Here is a 6,638-nt window from a genome sequence, read left to right on the forward strand (position 1 = left end):
ATCTTTTCGTACACGGTTCCAAACAAGTTTCATTGTTATAGCTCAACAAGTTATGGAACATTTGTAATTTTTAATAAAGCACAAAACACTTATCAGCTTCTATATAAAATAGAAATATTAAAATATTAATATTATTTAATATATTTTATCGATTTAAAACAATGTTATTATCTATATAAATTATATAATATTGTTATTCATAAATAATACGTAAAGTTATACAGATAATATAGTACCTATATTTATAAAGTAAAACATGAATACTAAATATTAAAACTATTAATAATTCATTATTAATGTTTTATTATCTATTGGTTTAATACAATATCCTCTATATTCAACATAATAATTTCGGTTTTAAATATTATAATCGTTATTATCAAAGTTATTGTTTACATTATTACTATATATTATTATGCAGGTAATGTTATGAATATTTAATACAATTATTACGTATGATAAAATTAGAAATATGCTAACAGTCTTTGTCTACCTTACTGGTATTCGTGTAACTTTTATACAAATAATAAAAACAATTAAAATTAAAATTAAAAAAACTTGACAATTTTCAGAGTATTTTAAAATTTTAAAAATGTTGATAAAAAAATAAATCAAATTAAAATATTCAAGCTTACGGCTTTAATTAGTTTAATATATATGTGTATTAAATAAGGGTTAAAAAATAGACTCGGTGATCAATATTAGTATTTGACTGATAACATTTTGAATGAGACAAAAAAAATATAAAAATATATATTGAAAACATGATTTAGAATTTTAATGAAAACCTCGTTTGAAAGTAAAACATTTATAACAATATAAAATCCTTGCGAATTTTCGTTATAATAAAAAAATCGACTTCCGCCAAAATACATTGGTACGACCATTGTCCACTAGGCTAGCTATTTGGAACGTTGGTTTTGTTTGAAAATGTCACACTCAATCTCGCACATACGCATTACAAGTACGATGCTTCGTGGAGTATTTTTTTTTATCGGGAAGACTTTTTTAATATTATTTTATTATTACATTGTTTGTATATGTATGTACATATATCCATACACAACTGCGCGTATTATATACGACTGTGCATTTTTTTTTTTATACCTCCATTAAAATGCCGTACACAATGGACTGGGAAGTTCTGATAGCTTGCCGTTAAAGAAAACTACTGTCACGTATAATAAAAATGAGAGAAAAACGTATAAAAATAAAAATCGGCGGATATCCATTAATATTGATATAGAAACGCGTTATTTTACATTTCGATAGAATTTAGAACTGTAGCCTGGATGTCTGCCATTATTGTTTGATAATAATATGCTGTATACTATGCAAAATGTGCACTAAAACTGTTTTAATTCACGATTCGAGAAAAAAAAACGATAGTTAAAAAGAATGAGGTAGGTATAAATTTCAAAAATATAGATATATGTGTAAATCAGAAAATGTCTATATTTTACGTACATTACAAGCTTACACACAATACCAAAAATACTATAAATCAATAAATTATTGTAAGTTAATTGATAATTAATTCTATGTAGGGAAAATTAATCCTAAGTAGGTCAAAGGTACATACGTATTTTATAATAATATAATAATATCTGTATATAAATGATAGGAAAAAAACTATGGATTCGCTGTTTTTAAACAGATTGCATCACGCGTACAATGTTTTAAAAATCGATAGGATTAATAATTATAGATACATCGGACTGATAACAACAATAATAATAGTAATATTTAAATATTCAATATCTTTTCAAGTATAAATTAAGAAGAAATTAACTCCATATTATATACCAGAAAAAATATAAAATTTTATGTTTATCGTTTAACCTTACTTTTCCACATTATATTTTAATATTTAAAATTTTAATGTTCAAGGACATGGTCATTATTTGATTTTTATACTATTAAGAATTCACATAACAAACGCAATATTGTATTAAAAAGTATAGCATAATTATATTATTAAACGATCTTTTGTTAAAAAAAGCCCTGTAAAAATGTATATCCGGTTATGTTGAATGATTAATTTAATGCGGTTAAAATGAATTTCTTTCGTTGAAAACTCGTTTAATTTTAAAAGTTTATTTTTTTTTAAATGACTACCGTTTAATGTAGATCTAATTTACTTAAACGGATGATTTTATCTATATATACACATAGGAAATCTCTTGTTAGTTAATTTATATTTGCTCGAGAGACGAGGGTTTTTGTAATTCGATTAATTTTTTTTTTTTTACTCAATTCCGTGCCATAATAATTAACGTAATGACGATAAAGCCTAATGAAAATAAAAATAAATAAAGAAAACCGAAAGAAGGGTATAAATAATATATTATCATGTTTAAAAAACACACACACAAGCGCAATGCAAGTTATCGAATTACATACGGGCATGGAATATTTTCCCGAGTACACGCCGCTACGGTAAAAAGGGTAGATGAATTAATGATGGGTAGAATATTATAAAAATAATGTACTGCGGGTCACAAAAATATCGTAATATAAGGCATCGTTGTTCAAATAATATGGGTCCGAATATCAGAATAATATAAGAACTGAATCTTACAGACCGGAACACACGCATACTACACACCACAAGTAATATATATATAATATATAATGCCCATCGAAAGGGTCAAGTTAGATGTTTAACGAGCTTCGAATCCATTCCCAAAGTGAGTGACCACGAAGGAGAAGCGAAGAGGATAATCTATTAAACGACCGCTGCCGTCGAGCTATTATTTAGACGGACGTCGGTCGAATTCAGCGAGGACGGAGCAACGAGGAGAGACGTTTCAAAGAAAAATAATTGTATTCGGGATTGATAAAGTATATAAAGAGGTTTAGGGCTTAAAATGGCGGAAAATTGTTGTCGTGGATTTACTACGTTATGGCGGCGGCCGCTGTCTCCGGGATTTGGGACATCCGTCATTCGAAATTCCTATTAAGATTTAAGGTATAACTAATACGGTATAATATAATATATATATATATAATTTTATGGATAAAAAAATTATATAACAAACTTTATATAAACGAGAGTTCAGAATTATTTTTATAATAATTAATAACTATATTAGAGGGTGATTCAACAAATATAATCATTTCTCTAAGAAATACATATTTAAATGTTCACTTCTAAGACTTAGTATTTGTTATAGCTAGGTACTTGGACTATATTTCTGAATTCTTGAGAATCTTAAACTATTGAAAGGGCATTTAACGGAGATGTAAACTTCTGTTTTTTCTGAATAAAACCCCTTACTTTTCTGCTATGAATTATTGAGTGGATAACTTTTATAAAATCCTCGATGTACCAAAATCAAAATTTAATCAAGTAGTTTTTGAATAATTTAACTTTGTATAATAAGAACAATAGATCCATGATAATGAGTTTGGATGATAATATGGGGATAAAGGTAAAATGACTTATACCCTTATGATATACATTTTAATAACTAAGAAACTACTTGCTCAAATTTTTAATTAGATAAATTAACATTTAAAAAAAAATTATATAGGTTGAAAATTCAAGTTTCTCATTTAAAGAACAGAAGATTTTTTACCTTATCATATTTTTTAAGTATTAAGTATAAAAATCTTTATTATTTAAAAATATGGTTTTAAAAATGTGTATTTTAAAATTCAAAAAATTAGAAATTTAATAAAAATGCATTATAAAAGAAAAAATCGAGTATGCTTGGTGAATCACCTCTTATATACATATGTCTCATCCTTCAGGCAGGTATATATGATATAATTTAAAACCCTGATTTCAACATTTAAATAGATGTACTATAAATACGAATTATAATTCTATAAATTATAAAATCATAATATTATTACGAATATGTATAGGAATTTTGAAAACAAAAACCATAAGCTTTTTGAGGTTTATCTGTTTATTATTGCATATATTTATTTATTTCTCCGTAAATGAATGTACGTGTTAAGTCTGCATATACAAAATAATGAATATTACATTAAATCGTAAGAAGACTATATTAATGTTTTATTAAAATAATATTAAACTTACAAAACTAAGCATACATAGTGCATTAATACATAATATAAAAATAGGTATACCACATATAGAAAATGGTTTTATAGAGAAATAGATGTTTAAAACTTTTTACTTTGATCTCTGTATAAACAAATCAATTTTTTATTTACAAAGAAGAGTTTTAATACCTATTGGTGGTTTTTAAGAATGCATTAAAAATTCTCAACCTATATAATTTCATAAGAATGTATAAACATAATATTATTATATTGTGTTATTTTTTTTTTTTATTAAAGAATACTTCATGTTGGATAATTGCCTTGTATTGTGTACGTGCCTTGTGTTAATCTTTTTCATGATATAAAAAAGATTATAAAATAAAGACTATAGAGGATTATTTATAAAAAAAATGTATTACAGGTTATGCGCATTAAATATTTTTAATAGAATATTGCAATACTCAGTATGAAACAGAGAAAGTCATATTTTAAAATATTTTTTTCTTTTCATTTTTTTATTTTTAATCGCGTATTATATCTTTTTTTTCAATTTCACATTTTAAAAGTTTTTTGGTAGTTTTAATATTAAAAAAAACAAATTTTGGTAATACGATTTTTCAAATATGTGTAATATTTATTATATTTGATGGTTTTCTTCTTATTTTATTAACCACCTTGTTTCATTACATTCACAACTTTTTATTTGTCATTATTTTTACCTCTTTGTACGTTTATGTATTTATCAAACTTTCTCATTGATTATTGAGTGTATCAGAAAAAGTCATTTGTTTTTACTATTCATATTATAGTATGACAAAATTCTTTGATATGTATTTGTGAAACAACCTACTGAAGATCATCTGTACTACTGTACATTCATCGTTAGGTATAGGTACGTCTATTCTCAGTTTATATATAATAATGCACTTTTTATCGTCCTATACATACAACAAGCAAGTAAATAAGAGTGTTCTTGTACTTACTTTGAAAGGTGTCGTTCTTCTATTAGTTGTAAACGCCTATACTCTATGATAAATCGGGAAAGACTTACGTAAGGGGAGAAAATACATCTACAGTATAATAATTCTGATACAACAGTAACTTAGAACGAAAGTGTAGTGAGTAGTGACAAGGTAAGTTAACTTTGTAAAACTGAGGTAAGCATAAATCAAGAGATTGTCTTTATAGTTGTACGTTTGCAGGTATATATCATAGGCATGGCGCAACTTCAATGAAAGATGCTTTGTGTTAGAAGCTTTTTTTTTCAACTAATCCATAATAATTCAAATAAATTACAACAAAAATATTAATTTTAAATCTATGGATTAGCATTCATCGATCTTCCCTAAAAAAAAAAAAAAAAAAAAAAAAAAAAATATGAACTTATGTATTATAAGACAAGTAAGTTAGTATACTACTACTCATAGACTGCACTTCCAAAATTAAATATTAGACTGAGAATCAATGTACAGAGTAGGAATTCCATTTTATCATAGAGTGTTTTTATTTCGCAGTGAACCTGCAAAGACATTATCAAAGTTGATTTTAGTGATAGTTTTCTAAAAAATCTAATTATTAACCATTCACGCATACCTGTGGACTGTGGTTTCTTTGTCATTGTACATGTATAAATTATAATATGGTCACTTTTAATTTTTACAGCCTTACAACCATAAGAAGTTTGCGTACACGGCAACAATAATTTTTACGCCACAAAATTGACGACTACTAAGCACAACAAATGACTAAAAACCATTAAAAATGTGTATTTACTAAGTACTTATCTATACTTGACTTTTATACTAACCGGACAATTTATTCAAAAGTTTATGTATTTCGACGAGCCACACATTAAGTATAAACATACTGTACATATAAATGTCACTAATCATATTGCACAATAATATTGTATTCACCATCATAATAATTAAATGTTATAAAATCAAAGTTGTTTTAGGTATTTTAATAAATACAAACGCATTAAATAACGAGCGAAATTTTCAAAGTTTCTTTTCTTGTATAATAAATAGTATTCAATAACCACTGCTTAGGATGCGACAAATTAAAATAATAAAGAAAACATATAGTGAGAAATTAGTAATCCTTCAGTGACATCACCTAGCGTTTGATGTGAATTTATACGAGTATATATGTTTTTAAATAGAGATAAATGTGTTTCAAGTTCATACTATAAACAAATTATTTTTAGATTATTAATTTTATTGTATATAAAAATAAAAATAAATATTTTTAAGTGCTTGGAATATTAAAGCAATAAACGCATTTTTAGGGTATTTAAATTCAAACCTTAAAATATAATATATTATTTCGTGAGTTTTAACCACACCGGGTGGCATATCTACGTACAATATATAGTATTAATTAAATCGATTTAGATTTCAGAGCTGCATGATTTCCAAACAACTGTAGCGAGAAATCTGCACAGACACTATAATATGCGCTATAAAGACTGCACGTCAATGTACACTTAACCATAGTTTATTGAATACGCCTACTTAAAAGTCAAAACATATTATTAAATACTTCGGTACACTGAGCGTATGTGCCGTACCTACTGTATGACGTAAAATTATTACTAACACGTAACACCGAACGTATAT

The 6,638-nt window shown here is 25.7% G+C and overlaps 1 long non-coding RNA gene across 1 annotated transcript in view; it reads left to right on the forward strand.

Moving 5' to 3' along the window:
* LOC112599761 overlaps positions 1-5,909 on the forward strand; it is an 8,175-nt gene extending 2,266 nt beyond the window's left edge. Inside the window, exon 3 of the long non-coding RNA XR_003114964.1 lies at positions 5,680-5,909. This is a non-coding gene — a long non-coding RNA (uncharacterized LOC112599761). The remainder of the gene's footprint in view (positions 1-5,679) is intronic.
* The last annotated feature ends 729 nt before the right edge of the window (positions 5,910-6,638 follow it).

This window comes from Melanaphis sacchari, unplaced genomic scaffold (assembly GCF_002803265.2).
Source record: "Melanaphis sacchari strain LSU unplaced genomic scaffold, SCAv2.0 Contig54_pilon_pilon, whole genome shotgun sequence".
NCBI classification, from domain to species: Eukaryota; Metazoa; Arthropoda; class Insecta; order Hemiptera; family Aphididae; genus Melanaphis; species Melanaphis sacchari.